This window comes from Bactrocera latifrons, unplaced genomic scaffold (genome assembly GCF_001853355.1).
Source record: "Bactrocera latifrons isolate USDA-ARS-PBARC rearing strain unplaced genomic scaffold, ASM185335v1 scaffold_134, whole genome shotgun sequence".
In the NCBI taxonomy this organism is placed as follows: Eukaryota; Metazoa; Arthropoda; class Insecta; order Diptera; family Tephritidae; genus Bactrocera; species Bactrocera latifrons.
Window position 1 is genome coordinate 232,155 of NW_017534786.1, and position 20,666 is coordinate 252,820.

Here is a 20,666-nt window from a genome sequence, read left to right on the forward strand (position 1 = left end):
GTGAATGGCGATCAGAAAACTTTCCTCACTTGCGTGAACTTCTACACATGACTCCATCCTCCTATCATTAGGAGGACTAATTTTCGCGATTTTTTTAATATTGAAATTAACTAATCGAACAGATTTTTTTCCCTAAATAAGTACATTCATGGTAGCATCATAATCGGAACATTATCTTTCAGAACAGTATTATGCGTGGAGATTACAGGAGCAGAAAGATAATGATAATGATAATCTACCGGATGTGCGGTTGTTTAGGTTTGGCTCAAAACTATATTTATGGTATACGATTAAGCTTACTTGAATTTTTTCTTTCCGTCCTTTTGGGTCTATGGTTTCCATCATTGAAGGTTTATTCCTTCAAAAATTGCATAGTACAGATACCAACCTCTATTGCGTTCGGGTTCATCAATCTAGTATCTGACGATAACCCCAAATTAAATCTGTTTATATCTTCTGAGTATTAGATCCTTATACTTGAGTTTCAAACAAGTTTTGAAGAGGTTGTCTACATTATTACATTTCTTAGGCCCTACTAGAAACATGCTCTGTAAAGGATTTTATCGAAAGATTATTGGTTTACGAGGTATCGAGCCTCAAACCCGGCCCCGTGCTCATTATTCACGTCGCGCATTCAGCTTCAACTTGTGTTTTTATACCAGGGTATATTAAGGTTGCCACGATGTTGGAGACCCTACAAAATATATATCTAAATTATCAGCGTGTCGAGCCGAGTCAGTTTAGCCACATCATATACAGACAGATGAGCAAATAGTCTGGCTGTATATACGCGAACTAGTTCCTCGATTGTTGGTTTTAGATACACTACGAGGAAGTAAGCTTTGACCAAATTTCGTGAAAGAGAAAAATGTTGTGTGAGATAAAATTAAAAAAAAAAAACTGGATGATTTGAATTTTTCACGGAAAATTTGAGGTTATGTGAAATATGTGTACATATAGAAGTTATAAATCTTTTCATTGCCTACAACATTGGCATATACATTTTTCCAATAGGATTTGTAGCTTTGCGGGAAATTGAGATAAAGCGCAACCACACCTCTCCCCTTGTGTGTAGCGGCCTCGGATCGTCCCTAAATTATTTTTCCTTTAATGTTTGTTATTTGATCTTTCGTTTTCGCTGGGTTTTATTTGATTATGAATTTCTTTATTTCTTTATTTTTTTTATTTTTTTAAAGGCTTCTGCTTCTAGAATATACTTTGATAGTAAAAATATAGAATTGAAAATAAAATTTTTATTAGGCAAGCATTTTATTTTATTATAACAATATTAAATACATAAAGATACGAATTTCAAAATAAGTTATACTACTCAATATATTTTCTTATTTCAAATCTAAGAAATTTGTTTTTATTTTTTTATTTCCAGACGCTTATGCCCCTAAACACCCCCAGGAAAATAAATAAAGGTTAGTAATATACTACAGGAAATATTTACAATTTATATTACTAACTAGTTTAATCCTATTTATATTTTTTATAAACGTGTGATAAAAAAGATCAAATTTTTGAAGAAGTTCGAAATGAGATTTAGCATTTTTTTAATTGATGTCTAAGAATATTTTAGAGTACCAAAATAACAAAGACACCACACATTTTTTCACATTCCCACCCTAATACAAATTTATAAATTCGTAAAAGAAACATATTCATTACATTATCAATACTTGCAATATGTTAACATAAACCGAAATATAGCGAAAGTTACTAATAATCCCTGCATACCTACTGCTCCAATTCGCTTACATAAACTTCCAACGCATTCCTCTCAGCTCTCGTATAAGTAATTACTGAAGTTCACATTTTCAACGAAAATTTCCCAGACAAAATTAACACATTAACGTGCAAATAATTGACATTCGCTTTTACTGCACTGAGTAGCATTTCAGCGCTCTTGCCTCCACTTCCCTTCCACTCAATTCAGGTGGCCAAAGTGCACTTCCACTCGCTAGAGGCACTTCACAGCAGCAGCAGTACACCTGCACTCAGCTGCGCGCGTACAGCATCAAGCACATAATTTACACTGAAGTTTATATGCTAATGAAGAAAATGCCATGTTAGCTGAACCGTTTTGTTTGGCTATGTTGCATCCAACTTACGCCAGATTGGAGATGAGCACGCTGAAAATGCATGCTGAGCAAATTACGAATGAATTACTATGAGCTTAGCGGTTACGCGGCGGGTACATGAATTTTAAAGCTGGCATGTGAGAAACAACAGTGTTGTATAGGTGCTGCGTGTAATTCGCGACTGCATTTGGATAATTCAATCAGTTTACTGTTACAAATTCTGCCAGGAGCTAAATAATATTTGCTAACGCAGAAAACGAGCTAAAATTTCGCACATTATCGGAGGAGATTTTAGTGGAAAGGAGTTACAATGGTGATGGGAACACTTATGATTGCTTACATGTTTTCAATATACTCGTACCAACTTTTATGTATTATAATTATACCGAAACATTTAGGGTTCAAAATATTTTGCTGCTTACCATATAAAAAGTCTTATAAATAATCGTTGGTAACTGATGAATCTGTTTCAGAACACTTTTTTAGCTGGACTAAGTATTTATTAGTATTAAATCGTGAATATTCCAAACTATCCGGTCTTTATCTGACCATGCATTCACTAAGCTGTAATTATTAAGTAAGAGTAAATAGTTTTCCAAATGTCCTTCACACGAAAAATTCGGCGGTCCCTTTGGAATATTATGTAATTTGGGTCACATTTTAAATTAAATCAAAGCGAGAACAGGTTAAGCTTGATAGACCCTAGCAGTAACTTTAAATCTATTAAGATTGAAAACGAAATCCTACTCTAAGAGCATAATAATACGAATTTATCTGGAAGCTTGGTACATGAACGGCAGGCACAAGACCGATGCCTTGCGCGTATTTGTCTCAGGATTAAGGAGCAAATTTACAGATGTTCTCTGAAATCGAATCAAATCGCGATAGGCATGTATTGGCGGCCCTCTATGCAAGGCCGTTAGAGGAGAAAAATCTGAGATAATCTTGAAACCGATCTTATCAAAAGCAATCAATATAGGATAGGATAAAACATTTATTTAACTAGAGAACAAGGGAGTCGTTTCTTAAAATGCCACCAGGCTTAGAAAATGGAAGTAAACCCATCCTCTAGGTTCCGTCAAAATATCGGGTTTCAATGGCAGTTAGTTCAAAATTAAGTTTTGCACAATTTAAGTTCACCTATAACACATCCCTTTGGCAATAATCAACTACAAAATGTGTTCGAGCGGCCTGTAAATTCTCAAAGAATGTCTATGCCTATGGTTCACCGGCAGAAATAGAACCCGAATAGGAAACAAATGCCACTAAAAAAAGGTGTTTTACTTTTTGTAAAGTATTATAGGGTATCAAATCAGTAATGTTCAACTTGTTCCCTGTTACTATTTTCGCATATATCTTAAACCATAGAGATTTGTTAGAAAGAAAAGATCCCTATGTATTTTTAAGGTTCTCCAACATTTACCATTTCTTTGTTAGATAGGAGAGCGGCTACACTTAAAATTTATTGATTTATGTCATGCCCATAAGTTTTTGTCATCCTCTCCTTTCACTTATACCTATTAAATTTTAAAATTAACTTTTGGATTTATCGATAATACTCCTCTTTTATTGTCAATCTTAAACAAAAACAGCTACTTATTAATTCAATAATTAATTTTTAAGAGTGAAAGCTTACTAAGCAAGAAGATTTATCAAGAAAACTTTTGTGTGAGACAGAGATTTCGCTATTAAGAAAGCTTTCAATTTTTAGAGAATCTTCAATCCATCAATGTTTAAAGAATCTATCACTGTTGAAAGAATTTTCTTTGTTCAAAGTAACTTTCGTTGTTAAGAAAAGCTTTTATTGCTTAAAAGAACTTTCACTGTAAAAAAGAGATTTGACTGTGTTAACGAGCTTTTGCTGTTTATGACAAAGAAGGTTCCGCTGTTTAATAACTTTCAGAAGCCTTAGTTACCTTAAGGAGCTTTCACGTTTCGAAGCAGCTTTCACTATTTTTAAGAGCTTTAACTATTTAAAGTAGCCGCCGTTGTTTAAAAACTTTTAAAGCTTTAGTTATATAAAAGAACTTTCACTGTTCGAAGTATCTTTCGTTGCTAAACATAGCTTTAGTTGCTTAAAAGAGCTTTCACTGTTCAAAGTTTGACAGTGTTAATGAGCTTTCAGTGTTTGTGTTAAAGAAGCATCCGCTGTTTAAACATTTTCAGAAGCTTTCGTTGTCTAAAGAGCTTTCACATTTTGAAGAAGTTTTCACTATTTTAATAAGATTTTACTGCTTAAAGAAGCTTCCGATATTTAAAATACTTTCATCAACGAAAAATAAACTTTTCTTCTCGAACTCTTTTGAAAACATGTATGGTCAAGGGCTTACACTATCCGAACAATCGCTTTTGCGTAATTCTTTTCACAATCACTCGAACAAAGTTAACCATATCAGCTGATGGATCCACGGTTGTTGCAAGTATCAAGGGTTGGTAGTAACAAATAAAAGGAAGGAAAACATGCCAAGCACCTACCATGCCTGAAAGTTGATTTGCCTTTGAAAAAATATATACGTTCCCCCATCCGTATGTACATGTATTTATACATACATACATACATGAAAATCGGCATAGCTATGGTTTTTCTTTCAACAGTCATTCAGTGGAAATTTTACTTTTGTTAAAGTTTTTGAAAAATTTGAACGTGCTGCCGCCACCAGTCATTGACACACTTTTCGGCGGGTCTGCTCAATGCGAGCAAAAAGCGCAATTCTCAAAGTGCAAGGCTGGCCGCGTGCGTATACAGAGACTTGTGCAAATATGTGCACAGTTTTTGTACACATCGATTCCTAAAGGAGCGGCATTCTCATATATGTATGTATATATATCGAGTTGTGGATTTTATTTAGCGTAGGAATTTCACATTTCAGCGAAATGTAAGCTACGTTTGCCGGGGGATTCCGTTTGGCCACAACTGAAGCCTCAGCTTTCCATCTGCTACCTTTCGGAGCCAGTCAATCTGCTGCACGCAGATTACAAAAGTTCTCACATTCGTTCATTGAAATATTATCGGAGATATGTGGCCAATTGTGTTGTCTTCCTTCTTACTTTGCCGTCGTTTAATGTGCTTTTATTAATTGAATACAAACTAAATGACAGTTTGCAATTGTTTTGCTTTTAGTTAGTGATAAGAGTGAGCTATTTTTATTTTGGTCTGGAATTATAATATTGAAAACTTGTATTACGTAGTGCGGATTGAGGTTTTGACTATTACTATGTTTGCGAGTTCCAACCCCACTCAATAAAGTCTAAAAATATAGGCTAAATATTAGTAATCTGTCATCCGAGGCTGTTTTCTTCTTTTCATTGGGGAGTTTTTCGCATGGTGGGTATCAAACCCAGCCCACAACGAGGATGTTTCGCGTTTTCAGTTTAGCCCGTCTTGGTTTAAGATCGGAAGTCGTGAACTGCTTGAGACCTATGTAAAATAATCGTTTCTTTGTACTCCGAAGTGAATAGTGCTCAGAGAATTTTCCTCACTTATGTGACTTTCTGCACATGATTCCAGCCTTCTTAATTCCGCTCTTTCTAGACCGGATAGTAAACGAGGGCAAGACAAAATATCTGGTGTTATCAAACAAACAGTCGTCGCACTTGCTACTAATTTAGAATAAAAGTATTCTCTTATTAAAGTCTACAAGTCACTCATCATCCCCGTCCTGCTATGTGGTGCAGAGTCACGGACGATGACAACATCTGATGAGTCGCCGTTACGAGTTTGCGTCAGAAAGTAATAGCATATAGCGTAGTCGATGGCACGATGAAAAACACTCCAGCTCTGAAAGAATTCGACCCAGTGCTCGTGGGGGAAGCAGAGGAAAGGAAGACCTAGACTTCGTTGGAAAGAGTAGGTGGAGATAAACCTGGCTTCACCGTATAAGAGCACGCTGATTGTCGTCGACATTTGAAGCTTTCTCTTTCCTTGGCTGAGGCCTCACATGTTGGCCATTAGTCTGCTAGTTTGGGAGGTGATTTTCGCTGCCTTTCCTGCGGTGTGCTTGATTTGTACCCAGAAGGTTAGTCTGGGGTCCAGTCTTGCGTCTAGGTAGCTGTTTCTTGTGTTCTTAGTATATCCGTATATAGTATCTAAGTATTTCCGTAGTGAAGTGGAGGTTGTGTAAATCGAGCCGTGCTTGCGTCCACATCATGATCTGATTAAGCTTTCTTTGCGCTTCTTCTATACCTCGGGTTGTAATTACTGCTTCAATGTTGTCCGCATAACGAATTAAGTACGATTCATCTGGCATTTCGATTTTTAATGTACCGTCGTAGCTGATGTTCCACAAGTCTAGACCCTGAATTGATATGTCTTGATTTCTCACTACTTTGATACTGCAGTTTTCTATTACAAAGGTAGCTTCGCATCACTGCTCTGAGTTAGTCCGAGATTTTCAAGCTTTTTTCGAGAGCGTCGGTCATAGCGTTTCGGACATTTAAAGTCGCGAGCAATATTATTTTTTTGTATTTGTGCCATCCACGCTGTGCGGCTTCTATACTCTCAATGTCGCATTTCGTTGAAAGTCGCTGCGAGTCTGGGTTTAAGTAGCCTTGCATAGAGCTTTTCCGCTGTGTCAAGCATGCATACTGGACATATCTCTCAACTAATAAGAGCAGCCGATTTATAAAATTGTTATTTTGCAACTTTTAGCTACGTTTTAAGACCTCCAACAGCAATCGACAGCAAATGTCCAACTTTTACAGCAACTAACTAACGAAATTATATATAAATAAAATAGAAAAATCACTACACAATATATAATATTATATTAGTAAAGAGAATTTCGCCTGCCAGCCAATCCAATTGACGAATAAGTTTGTCGTGTAGTTAATTCAATTTCCCCGCGAATTTCAAAGACGCCTCGAAATTGTTACGCCTTTGGTGCCAAATGTTCTACTCTTTATTTATTTGTTTTCTTATTGTTAACAATAAAAACTTTCAATGGATGCTGCGAAGAAAAGGCGATAAAATGTTAAATCTATAACAACAATGACGACAGCCAGGAACATATACGAGACACCCCTTTTGTGTGGTGTGTTTGGCATGTGTTTTCAATGAAAACTGAATTTATTTCGAGAGAGATCACAGTGCACAGATGTACTTGCATATGTATAGGTAAAACGCTGTGTTTCATGAGAATATAATTGTACACCGTTTGTTATTTGGAGAAACTATTAGATTCAAGATAACAAAGTATATACAAGTTTTGTTTTATAAGGATTTTTAAATGAGATCAGCATTCAAAAAGTATGTGATATCAATGCCTATCCTATTTTAATTAAATCAATTTTATTAATAACATTTTCTTATTTAATGTATAAAATTGCTCGAGTGGCATCTTCAATTTAAACTAAAATTAAGTTCAGATACGAGTTTCGAAAAAGAGCCAATTCAGTTTCATTTAAGGGGTTCCTTAAGTACCGAGTGCCAACTTTGGACAGTTTTTAATTGATAAAAATCAATTGATATTTTTACTGTACATTTTTTATGAACTATTATACTATACTACTTTATCAAATATTTCAAGAGAACACAAAATAAAAAAAAAAAACATTATGCCTTTACCCAATATAAAGTTCTACTTCTTCATTCATAGACGAACGCAGATAATTTTTGAAAACAAAAAAGTATAGTAGAATAAAACCGAAACGAAAAATGAAATAATAAATAAAAAGTAATTTTCAAGCGATCTGATGTTGGAAAAAGCAGGCTTATATTATTTGCTTTATATTTTTAGCTGGCAACATATTTTTTTCGTTCATGGAATTTGGTGTAAACTTTCATTTCTATGTCCCGAATTCACTGTTTTGTTTTAAATTGAAGTATTTTTTTTTTTTCATTTTAATGACGTAATATCGAAAAAACGCAAATTTTTATTCAAAAAATCTCAAGTGGAAATATCAATTTTTTTTTTGGTTTGGTTAATAGGCAACTCCACGAAAAGCTTTTCATAAGCTCTTTTTGGGATCACCTACAGCTCCTTCCGTGAATTTTTTTTTTATTTCTTCGAACAGCAATTTTAGTTAATGAATTTGAAAAATCTTTTTGGCTTTAAATACGTTACCAATCGTGGCTCGATGCAATGAGCACCATCTTGATTTATAAAATTAAAAAAAAAAAAATTTCTATAAACTCGCCTCTTTGGACATCCTTAATCGTGCGAATTCGGATCCCACATTGATGGAGAGCATCATAACTGCCGATGAGACATGGGTTTAAAAGTTTGATGTGCAACCATTTCATCTTTATCGAGACGAGTCGAGCAAGAACGCGTTGCATACCTGAAATATTCACCAAAATCATTCAAACGGATTAACTAGCGGTGTCGAGCTCTTTTGCCATCTCACTAACATTTTCCTGATGATTTTCAAGCAGCATATCTCTCACTTTTTTAATATTATCACCAGTTGAAGAGGTCGAAGGTCATCCAGAATGAGAAGCATGTTTAAGGATCTGTCCACCTTCTTTGAAGGCTTTGTATCACTCGCAGGCTTGTGTTTTTGAATCACTGTAAGCCTTTCCAACATTCGCCATGATTCCGTTCACGAAATTTGGTTATGAATACAAAATTTGAGACAAATTCTTTATTTGATATTTTTATCCATTGTAAAAATCGCAACGCACTACTGAGGTGTACCGACTTAAACAGCTGCTGTAAACAAACTGATTAACAGATCGCGCTCATATTTGACGTAGTAATTAAGTAAGTTGAAACATCATTTATATGGGAATTCAAATACACTTTCAAAATGTATATTTCATATCAAATATTCATGTAAAATTTAAATTAAATTGACTAAGTAGAACGTGAGATATCATACTGAATTGGTGATGAAAGATGTATTGGGAAAAAAGTTTCAGGACACACACGCTCAAAGCTGTTAGACACTAAAACGGCAATAGCTTTGAAAATAATTGGAATTTTAAAGAATTTTTTTAAAGAAAAAAAAATCCAATATTTAAAAAACAATGTGTATTTTTTTCAAATATCTTAATGCCTTAAAACTAACTATATAAGTTATTTTATGATCAACTATATAATACAACTGATAGTATCATTCCAATAGTGATCATCAATAACGTATTTTATTGTCTGTGCTTTGGAAATTTCTTCCCTAAGTTTTGGAAATGCTTTTGGCTTTGATTGACTGCATTCCAAAAAAAATTTGTAAAAAATCAAAGTTCTCCAATAGCAATACAAAAATTCAAGCTTGCACGTTGAAATATTTAGTTTTTAGTGCTGTTATAGTCAAATAGGATACTATGCTTATTCGCTGTCGTAATTCAGGTTCACCATGTTACTGTCAGTAATATAGTAGTCATATAGTCAGTAGTAGGGCTGCTTATAGTTTGCAGACAGTACTACCTGTTCAGTTTTGTATACAATATAGTACTTTTGTTGGATTCCATTTATTATTGCAGTCATATTACACTGGAAAACTCTTTTGTTTTTAATCTGTAAGCTTACAAGTAAAATTTCACCATTTATCTTCACAGTATCTACGACTGTAATATAATTTTATATATTTACTTTAATATGTACCATGTGGTTGTACCTATTTTCGTCACTCTAACTATGGCTCTACGCTGTCACTTTTTATGCTGTAGTAAAAAGTATGCTGTAAAAATTGCACAATAATTCAAGGCAATCACAGCAACAATATTAAGCTCATGCTTTAAGCTCAACAAACAAATATTTTATGAGGTTAAATATTTATGTATAGATATAAATATATACATGGAATAAAATTTGACTCCACTTATTAAAATGTCAAGTCGGTTATGCTTTTAATGTTAGTTCAATAAAAAGATTTCTATTATTTAAATGTACTATATATAGCATTCGCAGCTTTTGAGCGAGCGAATCGGCTCCTTCAAATAATTTTCTTCGTGTTTCGTGGACAGTTAAAGGCCGCATTTTTCAAATTCGCCGAATGAGTAGTCACAGCGTTGATTTTTGTATAATATATATTTCGCTGTCAAGCTGCTCATTACGTACTTGTTTACTCGACGTTATTTTTACTAAACAAGGATAAATTTACAAGCATATCTAGGGAATCTAACCCACCTCTATTGTGCATTTCTTTATGTGTAAATATTTAGTTATAATTTTTCTTTCGTTTTGTTACCCAATTGTGGTTGTATCCGCAACTATAAACTTAAACTTCTTAAATGACTTCAATAACAGCGAAGGTTAGGTACGCCACGGCGTATAAGCAATATACTCCTTATAATGTATAAACCCTCCCTACATTAGTACAATATACTATACTCCTTATAATGTATAAATAAATAGATACATTCATTTGTATGTATGTACATATTTATTGACTTGCATCTACGAAAACTTTATGATTGCTTGCGACTCCACAGACTATTGTCAGGCTTTTAGCACTAAATAAGCCCCAAGGAGCCATAAAATGTTTCAAACTATTTCGTGATTTCAGCGCAATTGCAGGGAGTTGCCCTATCTATAAACATAGAAAATCTTGTATAAGTGTGTAATTTAATACATGGCTGACTGCCTATTAGGCTTTAAAAAAGTAAACCAACCACTCCCAAAGTTTCGAAAAAAAGCCGAAATTATGTTTTTGGTCAGAAATATGTACATATGTATTTTTTTTTTTTTTTGAAACGAAGTGCTATTCTGTGTATCCAGATGTGAGAGTGCGTATGTGTGTGTGAGTATACTTAACTTCCATGTATTTTGTCCATTTTACATTTATTGCTTCTCAGAGTTGGAAAATTTGATTTCTCTGCGGTTTATTTTTTTTGTATTTTATTTACTTGCGCGTGGGCATATAGGATGGGATGTGAGACATAACTGTGTTAGTGGTGTAGAAATGGTTACTTTGTATGCGATTTTCGCTATTCAAAATATGTAATGTTCGAAAATACTAAGACTTTAGTCGAGAAATGTATTTGGTATTTTGTATTGAAGCTGGAAGAAATACGCGAAATTAAAGCAGTAGTGAAAATCACAATTTTCAATCAAAAAATATTGGGTAGTAGAAAAAGTCTTTTTGTATTTCTAATTAAACTACAACTTATGTTTTTTATATTTATAATGAACCAGATGAGTAGCCTTTTGGTCGAACACTTTTTGACATTTTTCCACAAGAGCCTATATTTCATCAATTTAAAACTTTTCTGGTTTTTCGGCGAAAAACTGCTACAAGTAATTTTCACAGGCTTCTCTTGAAGCCAACTTTATTTCATTGAGGTAGGCCAAAACAAATGGTAGTCCGATGGTGCAAGGTCAGGGCTATATGGTGGATGTAACAAAACTTCTCAACCAAGCTCTCTCAGTTTTTGCCGATTAATCAAAGATGTGTGTGCTCTAGCGTTGTCCTGATGGAAGACGAAGCCCTTTCTGTTGATTGCTTGCTTTATTCAATAAATCATTCGATCAGCCTGAGCAGTTCAAAGCGGATGATTTCTTTTCAATCCCAGCAAACACTTAGCATAACCTTTCGTGGCGTCAGTCCTGGCTTTGCGAATATTTGTTGAGCTTGACCACGCTTGATATTACATATTTATGACAGCGCGATCTACACCGTTGGCCCATTTAAGTTTCAAAGTTGCGTTCATTGTGAAAATCACTGGCACTTCAAACCTTTTCCCCATAGCTCTAGAAAACCATTCTAAGATAATTACAATATCTTCACAAAAAGTGAAGACAACAAGCTACCAATTTCTTCATAACTGCTTGAAAAGCGTAAACTTCAGTTGGATGCTAGGTGAAGGGCATACGCGAGTGCATCTTATGCATATACGCATGCCGCTCAAAGTAGCTCATGCAGAAGTTACAGAAGAGCTGACAAACTAGTTCATTAGCCGAGGCCAAAAAATGACTTCAAAATTAGGCAAAAAGTTTAAATGCAATTGAAGTCGGCAAAAGTATCAGTTAAGTTTCCGTGCTGCTCGTGCACATAACCCTACTTCCATAAAATATGGCTCTCAGTGGCAAGCAAGTGTACTCACTCTGTTATTTGGCTCATTATGAATTTCGTCGAGTGCATTTTGATATGAAACATTCATATGCATGTATTAGTGCGTTGTTAAAAAGATGAGAGGAGCAACTTTGAAGTGGTTCTGCGTATGAGCATAGAAAGGGATATGCCTGCAAAGAAAGCATGTCTAGAAAGTGTGGGGAAACAGAATTAAAGCTTACTATATTAAATGTGAGTGTACGCATTTACAGCAGTGGTCCTTGAAATAGGACACTAGTTAAGTCTTATTTTAAATTACCGAAGGACAGGCAGAAAGGCGATAGGTTTATGGAATAATTTTCCTGGCGTAATCGCACTTTTAGTGTTCTTATTACTTTTATGCAATTATAATCTTAATAAAAACTTTTTGCTCGGATACTGGTAAATACACTCATTAAATTCAGTTTCTGTGTAGTCCTAGTACGCACCTTTAAAATCCCTGTATTCCAGGACGTCGCTTCAAGAGTAGGGTAAAAAATATAAATTTCTTCTAAGGGGTCACATCTGTTTACGGGTTTAAAAAAATCGATTTTTTATTGTCTTATTAAACTTGTCAACACCTCTATGACATTGTTCTAAATTCTCAAGTTGATTCGAATTATAGTTTCGAAGATCTTTAAACACTTTTTTCTCGAAACTGTATTTTTGAAGTCGGTTGGCAAGATTTCTCGAGAACTACTCAACCGACCTTCATGAAATTTTACATAGGTCTTTGAGTTACAATTCCTACAGGCTAGGACGAAGAAATTTTTTTTTCAATTACAAAAATCCAATTTTCAGTCTTTTTTTCCTTCATTCTAAGTTCTAAGTTAAGGGTTTACCTAAAACATGTATTATGACTCTCCCATTGATAGGTCAAATAGGTTGCCAAAAAAGTCTTGCGGTATTTCTTGTGGTATTTTTTATTGAATTTTCAATTGTTCATAAAATTTTTTTTGATGACTCATGACCAGCTCTTGACCGATGCTACGGCTGCTGCTATGGTGGTCTCTTTCGACCAATTCAGCGATTTTATTGCAATTTTCGACGACAGGCCTTCCGGAGCGTGGCGCATCTTCGACCATCTCTACACCAGAACGAAAACGTTGAAAGCATCGGTGTGCGGTGGAAATGGAAACTGTATCGGGTCCACAAACTGCACAAATTAAATTGGCGGCTTGAGATGCACTTTTGCCTTTATCGTAGTAGTGCTGTAAAATATGCCGTATTTTCTCTTTATTTTGCTCCATGATTGCGACGCTATAACTCAGGAACGACATAAAGGAAACGACAATCAATCAAACACGTGTTAGCTCGTGAAAGGAGCTTTCCAAAAAGGTATAGCATGACCCGATGCGACGAATAAAACTAGAACTACGCGCTCTCAGCGACAACTAGCGAAAATACTGCAAGACTTTTTTGTCCAGCTAATATTTAGTTTGTCTATGATTTACTAAATTCACATTTTTGGGTTGGACACCGAAACCTCTTGAAATAGTAAATGACCAATTTTTTTTTTTTACTATATTTAATGATTAAACGTTAATTTATATTTTCGATATTTGGATTTGTGACATCAGCACAATGCAAGTTTTCATATATTAGTTTTTAAGGTATTTCGTAATATTTTTGCTTACACTTATTAATGTTGTCTACTCTGTATGACAAATCTTTGTTAAGTTGCGAACTTTTGCAAGTTTGCAGTTACATCCGTTTCCGTGAAAGTGTCATTGTAAGAAATAACAAAAGCGTGCGTGAGTTGTACCAAGCTTTATGAATTTGTAGTCGTTGTTGTTTTTTTTTTTTTATATGTACAGTTATATAATTATCCAACGCATACATATGTATGCCATTAGTATTTCAATTTTCATGACTCATTTTATAAAGAAACTGACGAAATTTGAGCTATTTTCGAGAAGCAATTGGTCCAAGATTATTTGATTAAAATTTTGTGTTTGTTTAAAGGAATCATTGTTCTTTAATAAATCTTCAGAGCATTCTTTTCAAAGATTTCTTTGGAATTTTTTCAATTTGGATAATGATTCAACTCATTCCAAAGAGAGGAAAAAAATCGGTCATCACTTAACCAAATATAAAATGTCAATAAAAAGGTTTCCAGCCTGCCATAATAAAACACATTTTTTTTTAATCTTTTTTTTTGTATTGAGCAAGGACGATACTTTGATTCTGATCTCTCTAACATTTCGATGCTATTTTTATAGTCTTTAAAATAGACCGCAGTTTCGGCGATCAACTTTTCATTCGACGAAAATTTAATCCCCGTCAGCATTCTTTTGAGATCTGAGAACAGGAAATAGTTGCTGAGGATGAGATCTAGAGTGCACGGTGGATGAGAAACCAATTTGAAGCCTTATTCTTGAATTTGTGTCATCGCATACACTGACTTGACACGCATTCACTTACTTCAAATGCTTCAGATCAGATTTTATCAACACAACCATTTCAACTATATCAAACGTATATAACAAAAGTTGATATCATTTACACTAAGAATTTTGTTGTTGACATTTCTCTGCGCAAGCAAGATAGGATAGATCTCCGTGTATAAATGGCCATTCGGACTAGTGCACGAGTGGTTTCAACGTCTTCAAAGTGGTCGTGAGTTCATCAAAAAACTGCCAAAATCATCATTGAAATTCATGGAAATGGAAGTGAACATCTCCAAAACATTGATGTATCGCATTTTGACCGAACATTTGGGCTTAGGAAAGGTGTGTGCACTGTTTGTTCCGCACAAATTGACTGACGACTAAAAATTGCTCAGAATCCAWCATTCGAAGGACGATTATTTGAGAAAAAATCACATTTTAACCATTAACCCTGTATTCATAGCGTTTCGGACATTTAAAAGTCGCGAGCAATATTATTTTTTTGTATTTGTGCCATCCACGCTGTGCGGCTTCTATACTCTCAATGTCGCATTTCGTTGAAAGTCGCTGCGAGTCTGGGTTTAAGTAGCCTTGCATAGAGCTTTTCCGCTGTGTCAAGCATGCATACTGGACATATCTCTCAACTAATAAGAGCAGCCGATTTATAAAATTGTTATTTTGCAACTTTTAGCTACGTTTTAAGACCTCCAACAGCAATCGACAGCAAATGTCCAACTTTTACAGCAACTAACTAACGAAATTATATATAAATAAAATAGAAAAATCACTACACAATATATAATATTATATTAGTAAAGAGAATTTCGCCTGCCAGCCAATCCAATTGACGAATAAGTTTGTCGTGTAGTTAATTCAATTTCCCCGCGAATTTCAAAGACGCCTCGAAATTGTTACGCCTTTGGTGCCAAATGTTCTACTCTTTATTTATTTGTTTTCTTATTGTTAACAATAAAAACTTTCAATGGATGCTGCGAAGAAAAGGCGATAAAATGTTAAATCTATAACAACAATGACGACAGCCAGGAACATATACGAGACACCCCTTTTGTGTGGTGTGTTTGGCATGTGTTTTCAATGAAAACTGAATTTATTTCGAGAGAGATCACAGTGCACAGATGTACTTGCATATGTATAGGTAAAACGCTGTGTTTCATGAGAATATAATTGTACACCGTTTGTTATTTGGAGAAACTATTAGATTCAAGATAACAAAGTATATACAAGTTTTGTTTTATAAGGATTTTTAAATGAGATCAGCATTCAAAAAGTATGTGATATCAATGCCTATCCTATTTTAATTAAATCAATTTTATTAATAACATTTTCTTATTTAATGTATAAAATTGCTCGAGTGGCATCTTCAATTTAAACTAAAATTAAGTTCAGATACGAGTTTCGAAAAAGAGCCAATTCAGTTTCATTTAAGGGGTTCCTTAAGTACCGAGTGCCAACTTTGGACAGTTTTTAATTGATAAAAATCAATTGATATTTTTACTGTACATTTTTTATGAACTATTATACTATACTACTTTATCAAATATTTCAAGAGAACACAAAATAAAAAAAAAAAACATTATGCCTTTACCCAATATAAAGTTCTACTTCTTCATTCATAGACGAACGCAGATAATTTTTGAAAACAAAAAAGTATAGTAGAATAAAACCGAAACGAAAAATGAAATAATAAATAAAAAGTAATTTTTATGAAAAAATCACATTTTAACCATTAACCCTGTATTCACCTGATGTGGCACCGTGCGACTTCTTCCTTTTCGAAAAAATGCATTTGCCCATGAAAGGAAAGCGTTATGCAGACGTAGAGGCCATTCAAAAGGCTTGCACCGGCATTCTGGCGGCCATACCGCCTAAGCTAAGCTAAAACACTCGTTCGACATGCTTTTGGACCAAGCAAAAAGCTGTATTGAAACAGAAGGAGACTATGTTGAAGGAAATAAATTGATTTTGCCAAAAAAACATTTGTTCTGTTTTTTTTTTTTTAATCCCTTTTACTTTAGAACGCACCTTGTAGACCAACTCAACACATTTTGGTTAATGTTTTAGGTATGTATCAATGACAATGACAAAATACCTTCATTTTTTTTATAAAAAGCTCTGCACTCTACAAACATTAATGCACCATTACAGGTGACAAGGCATGAGTTTATGATAATGAACGATTATCGCTACTGAACAAAGCCAAAGCCGAAAAAACTAAAATTCACTGCAGTCACTGAAGCCAGCCCAGACCAATGATAGAAAATTGGATTAAACATTGGAATGCGGATATTGGTTCAGGGGCCCTATTCCGTATCTCGATTCGTAAATGTATTCTATTTGAAATTCGTATCTACTTTATAATTTTTCGATAGTTGTACCACCCTGTGCCAGAATAAATACGTACAATATTGATATTGGTTCAGGAGCAATTTTTGATGGCGATAATAAATAGAGAATCAAGATCATTTCGCTCAATGGATTCTTGGAAAGTTCCAAAAAATGTCACTGATCCGACATTTTCGCACCAAATTTTGTTTAGCGAAGAGACCCATTTCTTGCTCAATGGTAACTTGAAGAGATTCAAGAGCCGCCATTTCATCCAGAACAAATAACGGTTTGGTGTGTTTGTGGGCCCGTGGAATCATCGGTCCATATTTCTTTAAAAATGATGCCGTTGAGAACATAACCGACAATGGCGACCGTTATCGTGCCGAGATGATCGACCGAATGTTTTTTTTATTTTTATTTTAAGTAGGAATCTCGAAATGGATCACCTCTTATTTTAAACACTTATCTACACGCCTGAGGCAACCAATAAAAACCAAGTTTTGTGCTCAATTGCAACTGTGATTTATAATTACTATTATTTGTTTTATTTCTATGGAATTATTTTCATTAAAAAATATGATTTTGTCAAGAGATCTTTTACAACAAAAACTCTGCAGCAGCTGAAGTTTTTCGCAGCACATAACTTCCATTCCAATTAGATGCTGGCAGTTTTAATATATATATATGGAGCCGAGGTGATGTATGCATAGCTTCAGTATCATTGCTGCCCGCTGGCGTGAGTTATCTGCAATTTTTTTCAATTAAACCAAAAGTGCAAGAAGTGAGTGAGGCAACCGGATTTTGTACCGAAAAATTCTATTGGGATTACTCCTACACTAGCGCTCCTGCTTCACGCTGTGGTTGAGCAGCTGGCGCTGCCACTGTGAGTGTATATGGGCAGACATTATTTCCCAACGCTGTGTTGTTTTCGTTTATTTTCACCGTGCAAGCGAGCACACTGCTTTTTCACAGCGATGCACTTCTACTGCAAGGTTACTTATACGACCGGTTGAGCTTCGCTTTTCACCTTGCAAGCGCGCTCGAATGACTGCTTTCAAATATTCCAGCGCTTGTATTTGATTGGAATCACTTTTCTCAACCCACTCAACTCCAGCCGGAAGGCTGCTGCACTTCGACGCTGGAGTGTAGTTTGCTGAGCTGCCATTTGCTTTCATTTTGCTGCCTTCTTCTATTAGCGCCGTTTTCCATTTTAAGCCAAAACCAACGGTCCATCGCCGATCGTTGCGTGCACCTCGTCCAGCAGCGGCCTTTGCGGTGACTGCAGTGGCCTCTCAGCCGCATGCCGCCGCGTTGCGCGCAACCAATTTCTTACCCGTTGCATTTTTGTACATTGGCCTTGCAGTAGAATGCGTCGTCCATTGGCTTTTTGCCGTTCCGGTTCGTTGTGTTGGCGGTGGTTTTGGCGCGTCTGTGGTCCAGGTGCGGTTACCGGGCGCCGAAGGCGTGGTGCTGCTGGCAAATTGTTACGATTCCAATGGTAGGTGAGCATTAGGAGTCCGTGTGCCAAGGCGCGCGTGTAGTCGGAATACGCGGTCATGTCGTTTTCGCGACTGTCGGGCTCACCGAACTTAATGGGGCATGGAATGTGCATTTTTGCGGCGCTTAACGAACTGTCGACGGCAACGGAGCCCGTTTATCCTTGATTTTTGCTCGAGTTAATGGCGCGACGTCTTGTGTTTGTTTTTGTTGTTAATACTTCTGGTAATATTCCATTAAGTTTTCTTTGAAAGCGGGAGAAAAGAAATTTTATATTGAAATTTTGAAGAAGAAAATATTTTTGCTTATTTATGATTTTGATTCAGAAATGTGAATGATTACTTTGATTACTTATTTCTTATTGCCTGCTTAGTTTAACAATTTTGTTTTGTCAAGAGTGATTCTTATTTATACATACTGCCAGTTTGGTAATTATATAGGTTTAGACAAGTTTGAGACGTAACAAAGTGTAACTGTTGTAATTTATTGCAAATCTGGTTTTGGAGCTCTTTTTTATACCTTCTCTGGGGTATAAAAAGTACTTCTTAAGGCTTTGAGTCAGAGGCGATGACAGTTGAGTTGAAAATTAGATAAGGATGCCTTTCATTTTTATTAAGTGTAAGTAGTAAGTTACAAATGATGATTCCTTCGTTCACGCCACATCTAATTTTAAGTTCATTTTCTTTTGTAAATAAATTTCGAATAACTTAAGTTTTGTGGGCTTTTTTCTCTCACTTTATTTGGTAGTTCTGGTGTGGTTTAGTAAAGAATGCGGATAGTTGCCATGTTTACATTTGAGTACGGGTGTTCTTCTAAAATATATAGGTTATTAAGTTTTGTCAAATAATAACTAGTAACTCGATGGAGAGGATACCGAGTACCTGGAGAGTCAGGGCAAACATTTTCGCACGTGTTTTTGTGAGTGGTGTAAGCCGAAAATGCAGCGTTCGTTAGAGGTAAATCTGCGGCAGAGACATTTAATACGATCAAGCAGGCTTACCTAGATATTGCTTTAGCAAGAAATGGTGTGTTTCGTTGGCACCAGGCCTTATCGGAGAACCCGTAAGATGTCGCCGATGAAGACCAGACGAATGAGCAAATCTAAAGTGAAAACCATGTTCATTGTCTTTTTTGACATCAAAGGCATCGTTCACCACGGGTTTTACGTGGAAGTCCCCAAGACTCAAACGAAGGGTTAATCGGGTCCGACCAGACATAGCAGCGGATTGGAAGTTACACCCCGACGACAACCCGGCTCACACCAACAGCTACCTAACAATGACCGGCATCCCAACGCTTCAGCAGCCGCCCTACAGCCCAGATGTGGACAGCCGGATTTTTTTATTTCCTTGCCTGGGAAGGCCAATGAAAGGTAAGCATTTGGAGACTACAGAGGGGATCCAAGCATTGCTTAGAAATCGTGCTGCATCGATGCCGAAGGAACCTATTTTGAAAGTTTTTCAAGAATTATAAAGATTGGTTCAATAATTTTTCTTTTAAATCGACTCAGTCCTATCAGTTTACGGACAAACATTGGAGATGTCGTTACCACCGTATATCTCCAGTGCTATCAATCATATTGTCGCATTCCATATAGTGTTGGAAAGGTCGCTCTGGTCGACCTATCGTGTAAAAAGTCCATAAAATTATGAAAACAATTAACCAGGGCCGTCACATAAGCAGTCATGATGTCGCTAAGGAACTAAAAATTCATCTTCAATCAATCATTGAATCATTTAAAAAAGACTGGCTACAAAAAGAAAGCTCGGTGTTTGGGTACCGCACTGTGAAAAATGTAATGAACCGAATTAACGTCTGCGATTATTTGCAGAAACGAAATAAAATCGAACCATTTCTGAAGCGAATGTTAAAAGGAGACAAAAACTCAATCAAATACGACAATAATGTGCGAAAAAGATCATGGTCCAAGCGCCCTGAAACTCAACCAATGGTGGCATAGCCAGGATTGATGCCTCGAAAAGTTATGTTGAGTGTTTGTAGGGATTGAAAAGGAATCATCCAGTAGGAGTTGTTCTAGCATGGTCGAACGATAGATTCTACATTTTACTGTCATCAACTCATGAGAAGCAAGCAATCGAAGAAAAAACTGTCAGAACTGATCAGCATAAACGCCTTCGTCTTCCATCAGGACAACGCTAGACCACACACATCTTTGATGAATCGGCAAAAACTAGGAGGGCTAGGCTGAGAAGTTTTGTTGCATCCACCATAAAGCCCTGACCTTGCATTATCGGACTACCATTTGTTTCGATCAATGCAGTACCCCTTAATGGAGTAGAGTCGGTTTCAAGAACAGCCTGTAAACATTACTTGTCGGAGTTTTTTTGCTCAGAAACCAGAAAATTTTACACTGATG

The 20,666-nt window shown here is 35.7% G+C and overlaps 1 long non-coding RNA gene across 1 annotated transcript in view; it reads left to right on the plus strand.

Annotated features, from left to right (window-relative positions):
* LOC108965129 overlaps positions 1–20,666 on the plus strand; it is a 167,835-nt gene that overhangs the window by 70,955 nt on the left and 76,214 nt on the right. Inside the window, exon 2 of the long non-coding RNA XR_001993084.1 lies at positions 1,388–1,427. This is a non-coding gene — a long non-coding RNA (uncharacterized LOC108965129). The remainder of the gene's footprint in view (positions 1–1,387; positions 1,428–20,666) is intronic.